Source organism: Hyla sarda, chromosome 4 (genome assembly GCF_029499605.1).
Source record: "Hyla sarda isolate aHylSar1 chromosome 4, aHylSar1.hap1, whole genome shotgun sequence".
In the NCBI taxonomy this organism is placed as follows: Eukaryota; Metazoa; Chordata; class Amphibia; order Anura; family Hylidae; genus Hyla; species Hyla sarda.
The window spans coordinates 302779080-302802863 of record NC_079192.1 but is presented as its reverse complement, the minus strand read 5'-3'; positions in this window follow the sequence as shown (position 1 = coordinate 302802863).

Genomic DNA, 23784 nt, shown 5'->3' with positions numbered 1-23784 from the left:
CAATTACCCCTTGTAAAAATGTCAAATTTGGGGATAAAACAACATTTTAGTGAAAAAAATTAATTTACACATCCAAATTTAACAAAAACAACCGTCAAACACCTGTGGGGTGTTAAGGCTCACTGTACCCCTTGCTACGTTCCTTGAGAGGTGTAGTTTCCAAAATAGTGTGCCATGTGTTTTTTTTTTCTGTTCTGGCACCATAGGAGCTTCCTAAATGTGACATGCCCCCCCAAAAAAACATTTCAGAAAAAGTCACTCTCCAAAATCCCATTGTTGCTCCTTCCCTTCTGAGCCCTCTAGTGCACCTACAGACTACTTTACGTACACATAAGAGGCATTTCCTTACTCAAGAGAAATTGAGTTACACATTTTATGGAGATTTCTCTCCTTTTACCCCTTGTAAAAATTCAAAAACTGGGTCTACAAGAACATGTGAGTGTAAAAAAGGAAGATTTATAATTCTCTCTTTGCTGCTATTCCTATGAAACACCTAAAGGGTTAACACACTTTCTGAATGTCATTTTAAATACTTTGAGGGGTGCAGTTTTGATAACGGGGTCATTAATGGAGTATTTCTAATATGAAGGACCTTCAAATCCACTTCCAAACTGAACTGGTCCCTGAAAATTCCGATTTTGAAAGTTTTGAGGAAAATTGCTGCTGAACTTGATGTCTTCCATAAGTAAAAACATGTCAACTTTATGATACAAATATAAAGTAGATATATTGTATATGTGAATCAATATATAATTTATTTGGGATGTCCATTTTCCTTATAAGCAGTTTAAAAGTAAATAAAAAAAATTAAAAATTTTCATCAAATTTTTGAATTTTTCACAAGAAATGATGCAAGTATCGAAGAAAATTTACCACTAACATAAAGTAGAATATGTCACGAAAAAACTATCTTGGAATCAGAATGAAAAATAAAAGCATCCCAGAGTTATTAATGCTTAAAGTGACAGTGGTCAGACATGCAAAAAATGTCCTTAAGGTAAAAGTGGGCTGGGTCCTTAAGGGATTAAGATCAGGATGTTAGGTGGAGCCTCCTCCTTAGCAGTGACTTTGCAGACTCTAGTGGATAGGTACTTTTCATCAAGGGTACCCAGGTCTTTGGCTGTGTTTACATATTGCAGTTTCATTGTCATTTTTGTTGCCGTTCCATCATGTTTTTGCCTCAAACTTTGCAAAATTGTGGTAAAAATGCAGAACTTTTTACCACAATTTTTTCTGGCTTCAGGGTACCACTGCAATTTTACCACTATACTGATGTAGAGAATATGAGTAACTGGAGAAGAAGATTTTGCAGTGGAGCAAACACATAATGAAACACCACAGAGCAGGAGTGAAAGCTGGATGTCCTAAAGTGCAAGGAAAAAAGCTGCATCATAGTCAAACAAGCCAGGAGCTGAGATGAATAAAATCCAAAGATATATAATAAAATGTAGTTATAACATGCAAGCTATGTTCACACTGTGCAGCCAATTAACAGTAATTCAGCTAATTAGCAGATGTGTTTTTTCTGCGAATGACAGAAATCATGGAAAACTCTCTCTTTTTACAGTGGTTCTGCAAATTATGCTAGACGCTATAAATTGTGTCATTTTTGCTGCTATTGCGGTCAGTCGCAGCAAGACACATGCGGTGCTGCATGTGAACACAGCCATAAGGGTTGTCTAGTAAACAAGGTTCCATTTAAACGTCCTATTAGTAAATTCTGTGTGAATAGAAAGGTCCTCTAGTTAAGGTCCATCTAATAAATCCAAAGGGAAAACATTGAGAAGTGACATCTCTTATTCTGGTGGACCTGGCACATACTACTGTACCATTGTATCACAAATAGCTGAAAAAATGAATGTTGGCTTGTCCAAAAAGGTGTCAGAACACACAGTGCAATGCAGTTTGCTGTGGTGGGGTCCCTTAGCTGCAGACCGGTCATAATGACATGGCTGACCCCTGTCAAGAGCTTTCAGTAGGCATGTGAGTATCAGAACTGGACAATGGTGCAATCGAAGAAGGTGGCCTGGTCTGATGTTTTTTCTGTGTTTTTAACATGGGGACAGAAGTGTTAAAGTGTGTTGTTTGTCTAAGGAAGAGATGACATCAAGGTGCCCTATGGAAAGAAGGCATGCTGGCAGAGGAGGTTTAGTAGAGAGGTTCTGCTGGGAAACTTGGGTTCTGAAATTCATGTGAATGTTACTTTGACGCAAACCAAAAATATAAACATTGATGCATACCAACTATACGCCTTCATTATAATGGTATGCCCTAATGGCAATGGCCTCTTTCAGCAGAATATTTAGCCCTTTCACATTACAAAAATGTGCAGAAATGGATTAAGGAGCATGAAAGAGATCGAGACGTTGACTTGGCCTCCAAATTCCCCTGATCTCCATCTGATTGAAAAAGTGTTTTGGATGTGCTGGGAAAACAATCAATTTACTGGACTAAAGGATCTGTTGCTAATTTCTTGGTGACAGATACCAAAGGACCCCGTCAGAAGACTTGTGGAGTCCCTGCCTTGGCTGGTCAGGGGTGTTTTGGTAGCAATAGGGTGGGGTGGCATTTAATATTAGGCAGGTAGTTTTTGTATAAATGTATCCTAAAGCACAAATATCCTATATGTAACTAAAGAAGTGAAGCAACTGTGAAGTAGCCAGCAATTCCAAATGTCTCCTAAATCAGTTCTCTCGTATATGGTGGAAGAGTAGTAGTGGCATAGACATAACTATTAACAAGGCTACTGTGAATGATGATTGTTACTAAAACAACAAATTATTTGATTAATCTAATCTAGGTGGGATCTATGTGCTTGGTGCAAATTGTATATTTATGGCTGTTGATGTTCAGAGTTATAGAAGAGATTTTATCATGCTATGCTTAGTCTTGACTCCCTTGTGAGTGTCTGCATGTTGTGTTTGTCTATCACATAATGCTTCAGCAATGCATGGTCTCTAACCATTCCTGAGTTTGTGGTGTGCGGTTTTAGCAGCTCATGTGCATATGACAGAAAGCAACAACTGGCGATAACAACACAGAATATTATTCTCTGTTTAAATTCTCTCTTTCCACCCTTCACATCATGCTGTTCCCACCCTTCGTGTTCTGCCATCTACAGATTCCAGGCTGATCTTAACTCTGTAATGAGTGCAGCTGCTGCTTGGAAACTGATACACTGTCTCTTTAAGGGCTAAAGAAAATTGTTGTCCGTTAAGCCTTTAATGCCGGGAAGAGTTTAAGGAGCCTTACAGAATAGACAGGGTTAATGTGGCATAAACTGAAGCATTATTTAACAGAAAAATTACAAGTTCTACAACAATATGCTGTATTTACAGTCATAGACCTGTAGTCTTAATAAAGTGAATATACAATTTGATACAATATAATTTACAATGAGTGAAGGTAAAGGTTTACACATACTATTATTAAAGCGTTCTAGGCAAATCACTAGAATCAGAATGACAGAATTGTTACTGTTGACTCCGTTGTTCGGAATATCAGAGTTTTTTATTTTTATTTAAAATAGTTCTCGTATTTTTCTCAAGAATATTATCTAACCCTCTACATGGACCCTCCTGGAAATCTATGTAATGTAACTTTTCAGCCTATCGCTTTTGGAGTCTTAAAAAAAGCAAACATTATGGAAGATTCTACTTGTAAAAAGTGAAATAAAAGTTATGTTTCATCCTCTTCAGTATCGGGAAAGGGGATATTCTTAACCTGCTCTTTGATAGAATAGTTTTCAACCATAAAGTAGTCGGCCCCCACACTGCCCCATATAGTAGTAGGCCCCTCACACTGCCCCTGTACAGTAGTTAGACCCCTAACACTGCCCCATAGATTAGTAGGCCCATTCACACTGCCCTATAAAGTAGAAGGCCCCCTCAGAGTGCCCCAATACTGCACATCCCATTAAAAAAACACTCCTCCCCTTTGTTCCCCCACAGCTCCTTGCACTCTGCTCCTTGAAGCTACTCTTCTCTCTAAGCTTCCGGTGGAAGAAGCCCTGGCTGAAGAGACAGGATGGAGCAGCTGGCTCCATTCTATTGCAGGCTGCGCATACACACACACACACAAACACACACTTTGTGTGTGACTCTTAATGATGTACAACACAATGAAAAGTTGCAGGATCCCCAGACGAGCCCCCCTTCTCCTGCGGCCCTTGTCACAGTTCCATCCCCTATAACCACTATTATTTCACTACCCTGCAACTACTGCATAAGACCTCCAAAGTTCACCTAATAAAATGAAAGGGCCCTGCAGTGATGTGTAAACCTGGTTGGCAATATAGTGACCTTCATTTTACTCTTACTGTATTATGTTTACCAAGGTAAATGTTTTTCAGATCCTAATTTCTTTTTTTATGACCTGGAGTTGTATCAGTAAATTAAATTGTAAAAATTCAAGTAAACAAAAGAAGAATAAACTGGATACTGGAAACATATTGCCATTGTTGGAAAACAATGCTTTTTCTGGGTCCATACCTAGATGTAGGAAAATTATATAAACTGTGGTAATGATCAGCCCCACCAATGTCTACTAGACTTCATATGCAACAAAGAACACCTGTCACACCCTGGTTTTCAGAGTCCTGGATTATCAGAGTTTTCTAATACACCAATTTCATATGTTTGGGAGAAAGTACAAACTATGTAACTAACTTTAAATAATAGTTCAGCTATCCAAAAGAAGAAATCTGAAAAAAAAAAAATTTAATTACTTACTAATTAATAATTAATTACTTTTTGTTTTTTTAGCTTAGGCAATATGTTCAGGCTGCTGCTGAGTAGCAGATATGCCTGCTTGTAGCATGAGGTTTTTCCTTGTGGTTTTCCTTCAAAGTGTACCTGTCATTAGCAATGATTTTTTATATAATGTAGGAAATAACATTATATGTATATTTGTAATATACATTGGTTAATTTATTTATTTTTTGTCCCTGCAGCTATTGCCTGTGTGGACAAGCAGGGCTCTGTACACCGAGGACAAGCAGGGCTCTGTACATTGAGGACAAGCATGGATCTGTACACCGAGGACAAGCAGGGCTTTGTGCACTGAGGACAAGCAGGGCTCTATGCAGTGAGGACAAGCAGGGCTCTGTGCATTGAGGACAAGCAGGGCTCTGTGCACTGAGGATAAGCAAGGCTCTGTACACTGAGGACAAGCAGGGCTTTGTGCACTGAGGACAAGCAGGGCTCTGTGAACTGAGGAAAAGCAGGCCTCTGTGCAGTGAGGACAAGCAGGGCTCTGTACACTGAAGACAAGCAGGGCTCTGTACACTGAGGATAAGCAGGGCTCTGTACACTGAGGACAAGCAGGGCTCTATGCAGTGAGGACAAGCAGGGCTCTGTGCATTGAGGACAAGCAGGGCTCTGTGCACTGAGGATAAGCAAGGCTCTGTACACTGAGGAAAAGCAGGGCACTGTACACTGAGGACAAGCAGGGCTCTTTGCACTGAGGACAACAGGGCTCTGTACACTGAGGACAAGCAGGGCTCTGTACATTGAGGACAATCAGGGCTCTGTGTACTGAGGAAAAGCAGGGCTCTGTACACTGAGGACAAGCAGGGCTCTGTACACTGAGGATAAGCAGGGCTCTGTACACTGAGGACAAGCAGGGCTCTATGCAGTGAGGACAAGCAGGGCTCTGTGCACTGAGGACAAGCAGGGCTCTGTGCAGTGAGGATAAGCAGGGCACTGTGCACTGAGGACAAGCAGGGCACTGTGCACTGAGGACAAGCAGGGCTCTTTGCACTGAGGACAACAGGGCTCTGTACACTGAGGACCAGCAGGGCTCTGTACATTGAGGACAATCAGGGCTCTGTGCACTGAGGACAAGCAGGGCTCTGTGCACTGAGGACAAGCAGGGCTCTGTGCACTGAGGAAAAGTAGGGCTCTTTGCACTGAGGATAAGCAGGGCTCTGTACACTGAGGACAAGCAGGGCTCTGTACACTGAGGACAAGCAGGGCTCTTTGCACTGAGGACAACAGGGCTCTGTGCACTGAGGACAAGCAGGGCTCTGTGCACTGAGGACAAGCAGGGCTCTGTGCACTGAGGACAAGTAGGGCTCTTTGCACTGAGGACAAGCAGGGCTCTGTACACTGAGGATAAGCAGGGCTCTGTACACTGAGGACAAGCAGGGCTCTTTGCACTGAGGACAACAGGGCTCTGTACACTGAGGACAAGCAGGGCTCTGTACATTGAGGACAATCAGGGCTCTGTGTACTGAGGAAAAGCAGGGCTCTGTACACTGAGGACAAGCAGGGCTCTGTACACTGAGGATAAGCAGGGCTCTGTACACTGAGGACAAGTAGGGCTCTATGCAGTGAGGACAAGCAGGGCTCTGTGCACTGAGGACAAGCAGGGCTCTGTGCAGTGAGGATAAGCAGGGCACTGTGCACTGAGGACAAGCAGGGCACTGTGCACTGAGGACAAGCAGGGCTCTTTGCACTGAGGACAACAGGGCTCTGTACACTGAGGACCAGCAGGGCTCTGTACATTGAGGACAATCAGGGCTCTGTGCACTGAGGACAAGCAGGGCTCTGTGCACTGAGGACAAGCAGGGCTCTGTGCACTGAGGACAAGTAGGGCTCTTTGCACTAAGGATAAGCAGGGCTCTGTACACTGAGGACAAGCAGGGCTCTCTACACTGAGGACAAGCAGGGCTCTGTACACTGAGGACAAGCAGGACTCTGTGCAGTGAAGACAAGCAAGGTTATATTCGCTTCGATTCGCTTTCCTCTTTGCACTGAGAAAAAGCAGGCCTCTGTACACTGAGGACAAGCAGGGCTCTCTATACTGAGGACAAGCAGGGCTCTGTACACTGAGGTCAAGCAGGACTCTGTGCAGTGAAGACAAGCAAGGTTCTATTCGCGTCAATTCGCCCATCTCTCTAGAGGCTAAGTTCCACCCATCGGCTCAGAAACAACTAACAAATTTGAGATGGATCCTGCAGAGTGCAGAAATCCACCGAAATATGCCATGCACATTTTATAATAGCCAGAAATAGTGCTTTGGCTCATGTGTACTCAAATGACAGCTTATCCTAAAAAGGTACCTGAAATGACAGGAACTTTTTAAAATGTTACAAATAACACAATGTTAAAAAAAAAACATTTTATTTTTTTTCCTTATATAGTGCAACATTAACTATTATTAGAGAATAATGTAGAAGGTCTAGTGTTCACCTTGTGCTCACCTGTTTTAGCTGATGTGGCCGGCATGAGATTTCAGACATGGTTGTTTCAGAGCAGAAATTAATGTGTCATGCTGCCTACATTTTCCATTAATCTTTTGGCTTTCCAAAGAGAAGGGTTGGTGCAATTTACTTAATGAACCAACAAAAATCACCTGGCTAGACGCCAGCAACCAGAAGCCTAAACAGCTGAGACTTATAAGAAAGGTGGTGTCAGTTCCCATTCAATTTTGTGAAAATCACAGTCAAATCAGAAAAACAACAAAAAAATTTAATATATGAACACACCCGCGGAAAACGTGTGTATCTACTATATAACCTGATCCCATAGAGATAGCAGTAGTATACGGATTTAGTCAGAGAGATGTCTGAGAGCTAGCAGGAGGGGGCTCTGTTAGGTGATGATGTCCAAGTCAGCTGACACAGTTCATGACTTCCTTCTGACACATACAGTAAGGGTGTGTTCACACGAGCATATTTCCTTTTAAACTTACAGCGTGTTTCCTGCTGTGAGTAGGAGCCTGTCACTTTCAGACTTGAAGCGGGAAACATGCTGCGAGTTTGAAAGGAAATAGGCTAGTGTGAATGAGCCCTTAAAAAGGACCTATGGTCTCTTTGAATAGAAAAAGACAATCTTGTGGCATGTAAATACGGGTAAAGAGGGGGGGGGGTGATAACATAACTGTTTAGAGTATGGTGATAGTCCCCTCCCCCTTTATCCCAGAGATATAGCGCTCACTAGCCCATCTGAAAATCTAGCTACTTCATCAGACAGGCGGGGACGGCATTATACTGTGTGTTTGCACTGTACTACGACTGTGGGGGGGGGCTCATGCATACTTAATGGCAAGGATGTGTATTCAGCCCCGGCCTGTCAGCTAACAGGATTTTGTAAACTTAATCGATTCTAGACCAACAGACATATTGGCATTAACCCTTACACTGCCCTAGATCACCTGAGATGTTCACACTAAAACCTTTACTGTCATAGACCACCATGACTATGGACAATAATTTCTTTACTGCCCTAGACCACCAGGAATACAAGCATTAGCCTTGTCAATGTTCTAGACCTGTAAGCTGTTTAAAGGGGTATTCCAGGCCAAATCTTTTTTTATATATATATCAACTGGCTCCGGAAAGTTAAACAGATTTGTAAATTACTTCTATAAAAAAATCTTAATCCTTCCAATAGTTATTAGCTTCTGTAGTTGAGTTGTTGTTTTCTGTCTAACTACTCTCTGATGACTGTGCAGTCCCTACTCTCTGATGGCTATGCAGTCCCTATGGGGATATTCTCCCATCATGCACAGCTCCCCGGGACGTGACATCATCATTGAGCAGTTAGACAGAAAACTTCAGAAGCTAATAACTATTGGAAGGATTAAGATTTTTTAATAGAAGTAATTTACAAATCTGTTTAACTTTCCGGAGCCAGTTGATATATATAAAAAAAAGGTTTTGCCTGGAATACCCCTTTACTATTTGCCTGGATGCTATTGTTTGGATGCTGTATCTCAAAATGTATTTGATGCTATTTAATCTGCTTAGAGAAAACATTGTCCAGACGCTAACCCTAGCTGTCCTAGCTCTGCCAGAAGGGAAATGCCACATATTTTTTTTTTTTACATTGGGGTTCTTTCCAGATGAGTAGAATATTTATAAATATCTTTAAAAAAAAACAGATGACATGGATTGAACTGTCATATTCATTCACATTACGGAATGTCAGTGGCGGATATTCCACCACAATCCGCATCGCAAACATTGGCATCTATCGGGATGGCAATGTCCATGTGGTCCTAGCACCGGCTGATTTAAAAGCTGCAAATTCAATTTTTCCGGCCAGAGATTCCCAGTGTGAATCTAGCACAAAAAGACTTAAACAGCATTCATAAACACTACAGGGCTATTTAAACACACATAACAGTAAATAATTGTCTTCGAACTGAAGAAAATTTTAAGTAGACATGCACATGTGTTAAATCTTTGGGAGTGATGTAAATCTGTTCAGCTACTGTCACATATAGACACAAAACAACTGCTAAAATGTCAGCGTTCTCCTGAGGTATTGTTAGAGAACATGATATATAGCCTTGAGTGACTTTCACAGAGAAGACTGCTAGGAACGCAGGGCAGTAATTATCACCCCCAACACCTATCCCAGTCCTACTATCAATATTTAAAAACTATGGCCAATTTTATGTTAAACAAAACAAATATATTTATGGATTAAAAATGCTTTTGCAATAAGGTTTTACTGAACATTTTAAATCATTTGGCTTCTGCTGCTTCTATATATCACTAAACATACAAAGCCAAAAAATCTCATTGACAGTGAAATCCATCAGACACTTTGGTTGGCGGCTCCTTCTGTCTTCTCCTGCGTATAACTAGGTGAACAATTCATTTAAATAGACATCACATAATACTACCTTTCACTTGCAACAATGTTACCTGTTTGTTGGGGTTTTAGTGGGCAAACCATACATTCCAATCATGCTTCTACTATTTTGGCATTTTTTATGTTATACTTTTTATACTTTTTCCATTATTGTGTTTTCTCTTACATTGAGACAAAATTGTAACCTGAATAGTTGAAAGTTGATGTTTAAGTAAAAATAAAAGCATAAAAAGTATATCGGATTGATCCTAGCCACCCCTCCTTCAGCATTGTTTGCTGAATTCTAAGACCCTATTCTTTTCAGTCTGTGGTCTGCATTTACTACTGCTGTAAACTAATAAAGCCCCTCTAGACTACTCTTGAACTTATATGTGGCTATTAACAAGAGAGGTTGTCTGCATAGAACAAAAGCATAGTAAATCCACAAAAAGTTTTTTTATTCTGTCCTGTCATATGACAAAATATATGGAAATGATTGGATTGTTAGTCTCTGAATATGACACGATTTATTCAAGGTCATGTTCAGAGCTCATTACTCATGATGATGTATGCTGTTTCGGCCCAAGGTCAATGACATTCATGCTGATCTGCCTTCTGTACTGAGCACAAATATTGTCACAGCGGAGACCGTGGTTGGAAGAAGAGAAAAGTAGCTTAGAATTTATAGTTTTATTATTCGCAAGTTTGATAAATTTATAGCAATATTAAAGACTACACAGTTATTGTTAAGCTCTATTTACCTATGACAAAAAATTGGTTTGCTGCCCTAGCCTTATATGTGAATACACCGCTAATGCACAGTGGCTTTTTGCTGTCTTTCCTGGCACTCATCACACATGCCCTACTAGTGCCCCCATCTATTTTCCTAAATACATTTTAGCTTTACGTAGCTTTGCTAAATATACCATTGTTATATAAATAATTTATAATAAAAAATATGTAAAGCAAGTAAAAAGTGTTTAATTTTTCTTTTTACTGGCAAAGCCATAATACTAGTGGAGGCAGGGACAAATGTGATTTGGCACACAGCTTATAAAAACACCGTACAGAAGAATATCCTGACACAAAATAAATTGTGAAAATAAATAAAAATAAATAAATAAAATACATTTTCTAGTCTTTGATTTAATAATTAATATTAATTAAATACTAATCAGAAAAGCACAAGAATTCACATTCATGGTCCACAAAGCTGGCAATGGGCACTGCCTCTTTAGAAAAAAAGAGCTTCTGACATGTTGTAGAGACATATCAAAATTTTTGATTGGTCAGGGTCTAAGTGTTCAGACCCCACATGTTCACTAGGACAAGCTAAGAGAAGTGAGCGCTAGGTGTGTTTTCTCCCAACTCTGTGTCACATGATGAAGACAGACTCCCAATTTAAGTCTATGGGATGAGAGAAGTGTCTTCTCTATGATTTTAAAACTCTAAAGTTTTTACTTATAGTGACTGGTAAATATTGGCCTATAATGAAGATTATGAACTCTTCTTTCTCTATTTTCTATTATTTGACCACATTCTTTTCAGATATGTTGGATATGTCCTGTGAAATAACACACATATATACATACCTACCCACAATAGACACACTAGAGAAAGCCAAGAATAACCTACCAGTATGGAAAGCGGGTGGAAACCAAAGTACCTGGCCATTATCTTTTATCTGTTTTTATTGACTTTTTATTTCATTTTTTTCAGATCTTTGATTTGACTAAAATACAGCATTTCAGGCCTTTTTTTAGTTTATGCTATTCCCCATATGGGATCAGTAACATTATAATTCAATAGTATGGACAGTTCCGTTTGTGGTATTACCAAATATGTAATGGAAAAAAAAAAACTTTATATGAAAAAATGGGAAAAGAGCATGATTTTTTTTAAACATTAAAAAAATAAAAAACAATTTTAGACTTTTATTGATACTTTTTTAGTCCCCATAGGAGACTTTTATAAACAATCATTTGATTTATTACAGATCAATGCAATACACAGTCCCATATGTAAGTTTAGTTAAAGTAGTATTCCGGGGAACAAAACCCATAGCCCATCCTTTCACTCTCATAAACTGATTTCATTGTCTAAATATCATTCATTAGCTACATAGTTTCTCCTCTTTCTGTTGTCACTTACATGCAGGTAGTGAGGAAAATATTTCACCCTCCGTGTCTCTGTCAAAACCTTTCACTCAAAACAGCCCCCACCCTCCTGAGAGACACATACCACGTGGTTTCTGTCCTTTCGACTCATTCTCCCTTCAGTGCTAAGAGCTGGGAGGTGTGTGTCTTATCCAATCACACACTGAACTTCTCTCTGCTGCACAGAGCAGGTGCCTGGGGGCTTTTCTCAGAGAGTGAGCTGAACAGCAGAGAAGAGCTGCAATGATTCCTAGGAAATGTAGTATCTATGAGGCAAGGATGGCAAAAAATATCATGCAGCCAGAGAAGACCCAGGGGCCGCAGGAGCCATGCATATCAGGCAGGATCAACTACAGGGAACATATCCAGGTAGCTTTGGAGCTTTTTTCATATACATACTTCCCTGGAGTAGCTCTTAAAGCATTTTGACAAATATATTTTTTCCCAACGTCTCTGCATTTGCTAATATATTCTCTACTGTGTCCCCTGCTTTTTGCCTGCTTTTTGTCTAGGTTACCAGCCACCACTTCACCAGGCCCCTCTTTGCAATATAGGCCTGGCTGACCGGGATATCACTCCCCCGGCCAGCCATCTAGGCTCTATATATAAATCAACACTGATTGCTCCAGGCACTGTCAATTAGCCTTGGAGATGTCTGTGAGGCACCCTTAAAACCAGAGAGTATGAGGGACCCGGGGACAGCACAGAGGTAAAGGAGGGAGTTGGGAAAATCAGCACTTCCTATAGCAGGCTGTACTAGTGGATCTGTAATGACCACCACAAAGGTCTAGTGAAGGCTTCTTGTGATTACATTGCAGGGGTGCTAATTAAACCCCCTGAACCACCAACGAAGCACTATATAAGTATGAAGATGTCATGATCAATAGTTAAGGGGGTGCCCCAGTACTTAAAAACTTATCCCCTATCGCATCGGTTGATCCCCTGCAATCTCCAGAATGGGGCCCCATCTCCCAGTGCTTGAAATGGCGTATCGGCATGCAATGCAATGGGATTTCCAGAGAAACACAGGTGCTGTACTTCAGCGCTCCTATACAACATGACACTCTATGTTCAGGGAGAGATAGGGTCCCGATCTGGAGAACACGGGGGTCCCAGTAGTTGGACCCTCTTCAAGCAAATGCTTTTTGTAATGTCCGTTTTTGTGTTTTTGCATTTTTTCATTTTAGGCCCTTGTAAGGATTTCTCCCTGGGCATAGCTCTGGGATCGTCCTTGACACCGCCACCGGACATGTATCCACTTCAATCAGCAGGCAAACAACAGTACTTTATGCAAGTCCAGTTCCTTGCCAGCTTTATTAGATAGGTTGCAGGATAAATAAAAACATGAGACAGGAACAAACAAAACCCTAGATCGTCTAGTCACTAACTAAACAATCCGGCATGCCCTGACTGGTGTGGTTTTCCCAGCCTGTTAAACTTATGTTTCCTGCAACCTTCTACTCACTGTTCACACACAGTGTTTGCAACCTCTTGCTGTGTGTCTCGTCCACACTTGGGGCCACTCACAGCTCGGGCTGTGTGTTCCTCACAAGGACCCCTGCCTCCCCCACAGCCACCTTGCTGTCTTCTGGGGAGAACCCTGACTCTGACTTCCTTTTAAACATACTTTCCCTCTCTGCTGCCTCATTGATTAGGCCCCAGGGGGAGGTTTCTCCAGGATAAGCTAGGGAAATACACCCTTTCCGTACCCCACTGCCCCATATCCCCCCCCCCTGCTCAGACCACTGGGAAGGAGCACTTGACTTCAAAAGATAGTGTCCAAATGCCTTTCCTTTTACTTGATCAACTTTGTCCAACAGGTTTTGAGGCACTTGGCTTACTTCTTCAGCAGATTTTATATGCATAACAATGGCGCACCCTTCTTTCATTCGCACTTTCATCAGCCACAAAGCACAAGACTTTTGGTACCCTTTGACAAATTCCTTGTAAAAAGCTCTATTCATGTCACACCTTTCCAATGACAGGTTCTTCACTTTGGTCTGTGCAGTGCTCTGGACATTAGGTGCGGACAAGGCAGATGTTCCAGGCCTTTGTTTTCTTCTGTCACTGGTATGACCATTACCCAAATTTTGCTGGTGGCCAACCAAGCCTGTATCACCCATTTGCAGGACTTCTGCAGTAATCTCTGGTTTAGCTTCTGCCTCAGAGAAATTCTCTGCCTCAGCATTTTCACCATCAAATGTCCATATATCTGCATCTTCAGAGGACCTTTCATACGGTTTTACCTCAGTCTCAGCTTCAGAGGACTTCTCATATGGCTTCCTCTCATGGTCTTCAGACTCTACCGAGTCCATTGCTCAGACTCCGCCACTTTTAGCAAAAGCATCTCAGTCTCCAGTAGCTTTAAATGTTTGTGCTGCTCACTCTTGAGCTTAGCAGAGTTCACCTTCTCACTTTCCAGCAATTCTGTCAAGTTTTTGACAGTATCCTCCAGGGACAGCAGTTGTTCTCTCATCTGCTCATTGTCTTTATTCAGCTGCGCCAACTTGGACACTTTCTGCTCATAGACTTTTAGCTGGGCCTCTTGTTCAGAGAGCTGCGTTCCCAGTGAATCCAAGGCAGCTGCGTGAGACTTAAGGTGCGTTTCTTTCTGCGCCTCCAGGCTCTGCACCTTATGAGCCATTACTACTTTTTCCTTCTCCAGCTCTTACATGGCTACCAATCTAGCCTTGTGATCGCTTTGTAGAGCCAGATATGCTTCACACAGGACATTCACTTCTCTATCCTTGAATGAGACCTGCTTGGCCAGACTCTCCAATTCTCTCTTCTTGCTGGTCACAAGATCCTGGGAAAGGGTCAGTTCATCTGGTCCAGTGGTTCGACCTTCCTGGTCACGATCCACCTCTGGTCCAGACATCACATCTCCTTCACTTAGGACTCTGTCTATGACAGTAAGCCCAGCACCCAGCTCCACATGTACTCTCTTCAGTACTTCCTCATTATCCACAGACATCTCTGTAGCTTCTTTTCCGGTCACCTCTTCCAGATGACCGTGCAATTCTAGCCCCACCTTGGGGTCATCTTCAGCTGGCGGATGGAACCCATGTTCCTGTACCTGATCCATTTCTGGTTTTACACAAGATTCTGTTTCAGTCAGAGGCACACTTTTCACTTGAGTCTCTGGATCCTCTTGGACTTAACTCACGGTCTTTCTTCAGCTCTCCCAGCAGTCTGGCAAACCCTTATCTGACATATATCTAGTTACTACTGACACTCCCTATCCTCAGCCTCTGTTGAGCAACTCTCAACTAGTGTGTTGTGCAAGTCAAGTGTTGTGAGCCTATCAGGTGTACCTGCTCTAGTCACCTGACAGTCTTCCCATAACTGCTGAAAAAATTGAAAATCCGTCCCCAGTACTACGTCATACTCCAAGGAGGGCTCTTTTGCAACCTTGTGACTCACAGTACCATAGGGAGTAAAAAAACAGACATTAACAGTTTTACAACCCCAAATAACTGCCTGTATAGACACTATGACAGGGTCCGGCTTCACCAGACTTATCATACCCCAAGGCTCTAGCAAAGCAATCAAATTTTTACCATATTTTGAGTTGGCAGCAGTACACATTACTTCAGTAAAAAAATTTGACAAAAACATCACACTGCATAAGGTTCAAAATTTACAGGACAGTTCACACAGTCAAGTAGTGACACACCACCCATCATTAGCCCAGGAACCTTTGTGTGCGGTTTCTCTGGCACACTCTCCTCATTCCACAACTGCCAAAAATATGGGAAGTCTCTTCCCAGTATAATCTCAAGCTCGGCACACACCTCCATAACATGGCTCACTTTCCCATAACAGGTTTCAAAGTCAATTAGAACAGTCTTACCAGATTCTGGTCGAATCTTTCACAAATGGTATTATGTCCGGCATGACTCTAGATACAGCCTGGTGACAGTCCAGTTCCACGTACAGCGGGATACCACCCACCATCAACTCACGGATCCTCACATCCATCTTTTCTGGCCTCCTGACCAGAGGGTAAACAGGTGCGAAGACGTGCTCTTGCTGAACTGCAGCCAATTTCATCAAGGTGCTCACCATAGCATCCACCTTGGCAACAACTGGTTGCTGTCCACGTCAATTACTCCTAGCAATGGCATTTCGACGTCGACCCATCTTTGCAAAATAAACAACACAGCTTACTGCTGTTGCACTGCGCAGGTGGCCCCTCCACCTGTCTCCTCACCTGAGAGAGCACTCACTCACTTGATGCGATCTGTTGCCCGTAGCAACACTTTCACCACAGGCTCAGTCCTGCTCTTGTACTCCACTTTTGGGCTTGTCCCACTTGCAACATGCACAGTTGGTTGCTCCTGGCAACAACTTCACTGCAACTCGACCGTTGGTTGCTCTTAGCAACGTGATGCCCGCATCCTCCACCAATTGTAAGGATTTCTCCCTGGGGATAGCTCTGGGATCATCCTTGACACCGCCACAGGACATGTTTCCACTTCAATCAGCAGGCAAACAACAGTACTTTATGCAAGTCCAGCTGCTCGCCAGCTTTATTAGATAGGTTGCAGGATAAATTAAAACATAAGACAGGAACAAACAAACTCCTACACCGTCTAGTCACTAACTAAACAATCCAGCGTGCCCTGACACTAAACTGGTGGGCTTTTCCTGGCCAGTTAAACTTTTGCCTCCTGCAAACTTCTACTCACTGTTCACATGCAGCTTTTGCAACCTCTTGCTGTGTGTCTTGTTGTCTTTTCCACACTTGGGTCCACTCAGAGCTCAGGCTGTGTGTTCCTCACCAGGACCCCGGCCTCCCCCCCACAGCCACCTTGCTGTCTTCTGGGGAGAGCCCAGACTACACCCTCTGTCTTCCTTTTAAACATACTTCCCCTCTCTGCTGCCTCATTGATTAGGTCCCAGGTGGAGGTTTCTCCAGGATCAGTGGTGGAAATACACCCTTTCCTTACCACACTGTCACAGCCCTGTTCAGACTTTGTTTTTTATGTATTATCAGTTTTCTGTGCTATTCCACCTGGATAGGAAATAGTTATTGGTATTAGCCAATCAGTATTTGGGTGGGGTTATTTAAACCTGAGCTCTGCTACACTCACTGCTATACTCACTGTGCTGGTTAGTGGATCTACTCTGACTATCTTATCAGTTTTACATTTGCTATGTTTCTTTGTCTGAGTATTAACCATGGTTATTATATTCCTGTTTATGTTAGATTCTAGTCTGCTTGGGTTTTAAGTACATTTGGTGGTTTTTAGGATTATATATGTCCGATCTTCTTTAACCCTGTTATCTTTGTCTGTGTTCACACTGTGAATCTTGCTTGTACCGTACCCTGTATTTAGTATTCCTGTTAAGAGTCCTGACCCGTATTCCTCCATGTTGTGGCGTTTGGTTTTGTGGAGTCTGTTCAGACTCATCTGGTTCTTAGTCTAGTGTTCTGTGTATTATATTTCTGTTTCCTTCTAGGCCGGTATCCTGATCACACGGTGGAGTGTGCCTGCTGGCTAGAATTCTATCTGGAGTTAGTATTGTTGTCCCTCCATGTTTGTAGTGGGGATTCTCATTAGTTTTTTTGTGTCCAGTGTGAACCGTGTCTATGTTTCCTGATTTAGTTTAGTGTTTTACATTCAGTTCATCTGTTCATCTCCTGTCTCTCCTGGTTTATGCTGTACACTTGTTCCATATCTAGTCTTGTTCATTCATTCATATGTGCCGTTTATCTTAATTCCGGTTTCTGAACTGTATGTTAATATACTATATCCTGGCCTGTTTTTATATTTATATCCTGTCTGGTTTATCTAGTTGTTTGGTTGTTTACCCAGTATTATTTGTGTTCCTTTACGCCCTTTGCCCTTTAGCGCAGGGAGGGACTGGCACCGTGGTTTTTAATTTTGCCATTTAGGGCAGACGGGCAAGTAGGGAGGGAGAGTGTTTCTAGGGACAGCTTAGGGCTCACTCTCCCTGTCCTCCCCGGCCATGATACATTTCTTCTATTCTGAGGTATCCATGCTCATTCTTCAGCTGATCTTTTTTGCGGACATTAAAATTAACGTTGTTGTCTACTCATTGCTCTGTGTAAACAGGAGATGTGCGGCCTACAATAATGAATTTAATAGGCCGTATGAATGATTAAGCCTTGTCAAGGTTCAGCAAATATGTGCTGTTCAGAAAAATCTGCACTCCTTGTCTGCTTCCCGCCAGCCCGTGTAAAAGGACCCATAGTTCTTTCATTTCTCACCAATGCCTATTACACAGCCAAGCAGCATACACACAGAGAAAAGAGCTACTTCTTCATTAAAAGCTGCTAGCACAGAGTGTGCATGGCTGTCCTGGATGGTGCTAGCACACAAGCAGTGAGCAGTGTGTTACTAGACAGAAAGATGTACATTAAAGAAGAATGAAATGAGTTTCTAACACACATGCTCGACCAAGATGAACAAAAATGCGGGAGGATTGCTACTTGGCAAACCAGGTGTAAACACATTTGAACCATAGGGATTTGTTGAATTTTGAAAAAAACATTAAAAAAATCTTAAAAGCCTTTTTATTTTTACAGTGTGTGGGGGGGGGAGTGAGCTTTTAACAAGATTCTGGGAATTTGACTTTAACATCTATCTATTTATCTACTGCTTTAAGTCTATAAAAATATATTGCAAATGTAAAAGATAGATATTAAAAGAATGTTTATTGAATTTAGCATGCAGCTGAAATAAATGAACCACTTAAAAGGGCTCTCGGGCCACTTAGGGTATGTTCACAAGCTCATAACTCGCAACCATTTTTCATTGCGGGATATCTACTGCAAGTTTCGCTACCATTTACTTCAATTGGTTTTGCAGGATCTGCAGGTCTGCCACGAGTTAATAGCAGCAAACTCCCAGCTTATTTCCCACAGGGGAACAAAGTGAATATGTCACCCAATTTTTTTTTAGCTGATTAGGGCCAGATACTTAGCCAAGTTCTGTTTTTATATTCTGTTTCTATTCTCTGATTATAATCTTGTTATTTTATTTTTAGTACATTTTTATAGGGGCAGCCATCTTGCCTTAGCTGTTTTTAACAGCATTTAGTGATACGCCTTACGGCAAGCCCTATGGACATAGACATAAAGAACATCTCCAGACCCTATTTTTTGTATGAGACAGGAGAAGCATGCTTTGTGACCTCTGTGACCTGTGGAAAAGGTCATTCTACAGGGGAGGAGAGGCTGAGCTCCTATTGTGTTCTCTATCTACAGGTGTCACCTTTCATTGTAATGCTGAACTGATCCATTTTCAGCAGCATTCTACTTTTATAAACACAGACAGAAAAGAAAGTCTCAGCTTAGTTTTAGGCCTACAGCCCAGATGATCCATGATACTGCATGATGTCAGGATTATTTTATAATATAGAGTGGAAAATGGAAAATCAGAAAAACAACATCACCAAAAATTCTTCAAAAAATATGTTTGTTTAACATAAATGTAAAACTTAATTAAAAAATAGTACATGTTCTGATGACACCCCCCCTTCAAAAATGTTTTAAACCATTTAAAAACTATAAAATAATAAAAGAAAAAGTACTTACTTTATGACCCCGGACGCTCCTATTCTTGCACCTTCTGAGTCTCTTAAGATCCCTACTTCCTGGTCCCTCTCCACAAAAACATGTGACAACTGTAGTTAATTACTAAGGACGTAACTTCAGCCTTTTTAAACAGTGGAAAGCTTGGATATCTATTCATTACAATCAGTGAAATAATAACTATAAAGTAAGCGTATAAGATGGCTGTGAGAGTACCAACAGCATGACTTCCTATGATCACCCTTTGAAATCCAGAATATAAAATATGATTGTTTATACCATGTAACCACTGTAAGGAATACAACATTACAAAAAGTGTTAAGAAATAACACATAATCATTTGATCCGATCACAAGATGAAAAGAAAGGAAATGGAAATCACCATTTCCATGATACAGACCAACGATCCCTATATCCTAGCTTTCCCAAGGACACGACCAGGATGCCATCGAGTCTTCCAATGCACCCTTTGAGATGATCAGAAGTAAGAAAATGGGCTAGTGTCATTTGTAAGGTAAGCAAGAAGGGCTGAGTTATTGAAGTCAGTGACCTGTACCTGAAAGGCAGTGACACGTAGCAAAGAGTAATAACAATCTCATTTTGGAATCTAGCTCAGGAAAGTGGATTGACTGTGCAAAAAAACACACTGTGTAATGAGGCAGAACTTAATAACATAGACCACAATTATGCTTTATTAAATTCTCTCTGTGTTCCTAGCACGCACATATGTATACAATATAGATAGATAAACAGAGAAGCATCTTGTCAATTATGGATATGATAGGAACCCACTCCATCTGTATTTGTTCTGTAAATCTCTGCATCAGATCCTGGGAGCGGGCCAAGAATTGCCACTAGAGACTAAAATACACACCCTGCACTCTCTTACATTTTAGCTTTGGCTGCCATAGAAATGCTGAAGTGTTTGTGTCACAAACCAACAAAGACAGGGAACATAGGGGGGAAAGCTCTAAGATGATTTGATGGATGAGAGATGATTAGAACCAGGCAGGCTTCAAAGGCTGTCACTGCTGCCAACCAAGGAGATCGACAATAACAAGTCAGGAAGAGTCAGGCAAGGAAAGGATTCGAAAGGAGACAGAAAGAGTAAAGCTATACATGATTGGGAAATGAAAGAGGGGAAATTTAAGATCAGACTAATCTACAGGAAAAACATAACAGTAATATTTGTTCAAGTCCTTATCCTGTTGCTATCAAATTTCATGACATAGATGCACTGTATCTCAGAACAACCAAACTTACCCTCCAGAATTGTAGAAGTTACAGAATTTTTGCCAAAAGTTTTTGTCTCATACCCATGCAAAGCCTGAAAATTCAGGATTGACTTAATCATAATCTCCTTCTTTCCTCAATCATATGTCCAGGGGTCCAGAAATCATAAATAAGTAGTTGTTTTAAGTGGGCCTTTACTATGAAGAGTTTTCTTTATGGGTTTTAATTCCCTACATTTTGCACTTTTCCCTACATTTTGTTTTTTTAACACATGCTCTGATCTGTAGGGATTTCCTCAGCTCAAATCCACTACATTTTCTGTGGAAACCTTAGTAAATATGTTAGTTTTTTGTGAAAATGTCAGGGGCACGCCCCCCTTTTCAACAGCGACGCCCACTTTCTGTGATGTCACGCCCCTTTTTTCTTAGTAAAATGGAGAGATAGGGTGGGTTCACACCACATTTTCACTGTACGGTTGTCGGATCCGGTTGGGGGAGCGTAAACCCGGCGCTCCTTTATACCAGCTGGATCTGGCCCGTATCTAATTAATTTCAATGAGCCGACCAGAGTAAAACGGTGACACCGGTCGGCACATTTTTGCCCCGTATCCGGTTTTCTGACCGGACCTAAAACCGTGGTATGCTGCGGTTTTAGGTCCGATCAGAAAACCGGATACAGGGCAAAAATGTGCCAACTGGAGTCACTGTTTGTCCCCGGTCGGCTCATTGAAATGAATTAGATACAGGCCGGGTCTGGCATGGACATGGGAGCGCCCGGTTTTTGCTCCCCCCCAACCAGATCCGGCAGCCATACAGTGAAAACGTTTTGTGAACCCACCCTAAGTTGGGTTTTTTTTTTCAATTCTGGCACACATTTTCCTGCAAATTCTGGCGCAGACAAAATTTCGAGCGCACAACCCGAAAAAACATGTTGGCTTTTCAAAAGTACATCAGGGCCAAAATGCTATAAATGTCTGATAGATAAGGTCCTGTTTAGTCTGCCAGTAGGGGCTAGAGGTGGTCAGAAAGCTGAAATAAACTGAATGCTCTTTACACATCTCCCTTTAACTTCTACGTGAGTTAGGTAAAGTGTGTAAAACTTGGCTGCTCTTTGGCTTCTCAACCACTTTAAAATGTCCTGTGGACATCATGTGGATATGCCAAAAGTTGACATGGGAATTCTCTGGTATTGCTACTTTTGCCTCAGAGAAGCTTGATATATAGGTGGGTAAAGCATTCTAAAATTCTTGTCCAGTGCTGTAATGTGGCTCAGGTACAGTACTTTGCAAAAGTTTAAGGCAATTAACAAGATGCAAAGTGAACACAAGAGAAATCTAAATCAAATCCATATTTTATCTTTCTGTATTTCGTGGCATTAGGGGAACCATTAATCCTGACCAAATTCCCAACTCTATAATCCTGACCAAATTCCCAACTCTATTTGGTGAATTGCCGCCCAAATTTGCAAGAAAATTCCACCATGCTTTACAGATGCTTGCAGATACTCATTACAATACCGCTTTTCAGCCATTTTTCAAACAAATTGCCTTCTATTATAGCCAAATATTTTAAATTTTGACTCATCAATTCTGAACACCATTTTCTGCACCCCAGTCTTCAAGATCTGGAGAGACCATGCTGATGCAGTATAACTACTATGTTATTATGTTAGGCTCTCTGGTCGCACACGCTGGCCGTGAGCGCATGGTCCCATTGCCTGCCGCTGGCAGGGCTGGGATTTGCATTGCGGGACGCGCCTGCATGCGAATCCCAGGCTTCTGCCTCCGTCTCTGCCTCTCTGGCCCCGTCCCCTAGGGCGTGTGCACCGGAGCTTTAAGATTTAACCCCTTAAGGACCGGAGGTTTTTCCGTTTTTGCATTTTCGTTTTTTGCTCCTTGCCTTTAAAAAATCATAACTCTTTCAAATTTACACCTAAAAATCCATATGATGGCTTATTTTTTGCGCCACCAATTCTACTTTGTAATGACGTCAGTCATTTTGCCCAAAAATCTATGGTGAAGCGGGAAAAAAAATCATTGTGCGACAAAATTTTAAAAAAAACGCTGTTTTGTAACTTTTGGGGGCTTCCGTTTCTACGTAGTACATTTTTCGGTAAAAATGACACCTGATATGTATTCTGTAGGTCCATACGATTAAAATGATACCCTACTTATATAGGTTTGATTTTGTCGGACTTCTGGAAAAAATCATAACTACATGCAGGAAAATTAATACGTTTAAAATTGTCATCTTCTGACCCCTATAACTTTTTTATTTTTCCGTGTATGGGGCGGTATGAGGGCTCATTTTTTGCGCTGTGATCTGAAGTTTTTAACGGTACCATTTTTGCATTGATAGGACTTATTGATCGCTTTTTATTCATTTTTTCATGATATAAAAAGTGACCAAAAATGCACTATTTTGGACTTTGGAATTTTTTTGCGCGCACGCCATTGACCGTGCGGTTTAATTAACGATATATTTTTATAATTCGGACATTTCCGCACGCGGCGATACCATTTATGTTTATTTTTATTTTTATTTACACTGTGTTTTTTCTTTTATGGGAAAAGGGGGGTGATTCAAACTTTTAATAGGGAAGGGGTTAAATGATGTTTATTCACTTTTTTTTTGCACTTTTTTTTTGCAGTGTTATAGGTCCCATAGGGACCTATAACACTGCACACAATGATCTTTTACATTGATCACTGGTTTCTCATAAGAAACCAGTGATCGATGATTCTGCCGCATGACTGCTCATGCCTGGATCTCAGGCACTGAGCAGTCATTCGGCGATCGGACAGCGAGGAGGCAGGTAGGGGCCCTCCCGCTGTCCTGTCAGCTGTTCGGGATGCCGCGATTTCACCGCGGCTATCCCGAACAGCCCACTGAGCTAGCCGGCATGCTTTCGGTTTCACTTTAGACGCGGCGTTCAACTTTGAACGCCGCGTCTAAAGGGTTAATAGCGCGCGGCACAGCGATCAATGCCGCGCGCTATTAGCCACGGGTCCCGGGCCGTTGTTAGAGGCCGGGCCCGAACCGCTATGACGCGGGGCCACGCCGTGGCCCCGCGTTATAGATCGGGAGTGGACACATGACGTTCCAGTACGTCATGTGTCCTTAAGGGGTTAAAGGGCCAGTGCGCCCATTAGTGAAGTAACACCTGTGGCTCATTGATAAATTCCTCCACCTCCGACACTTCCTTGCCTGATCTTTGTTGCCCTAGAGCCTTAGACAAAGCATCCCTG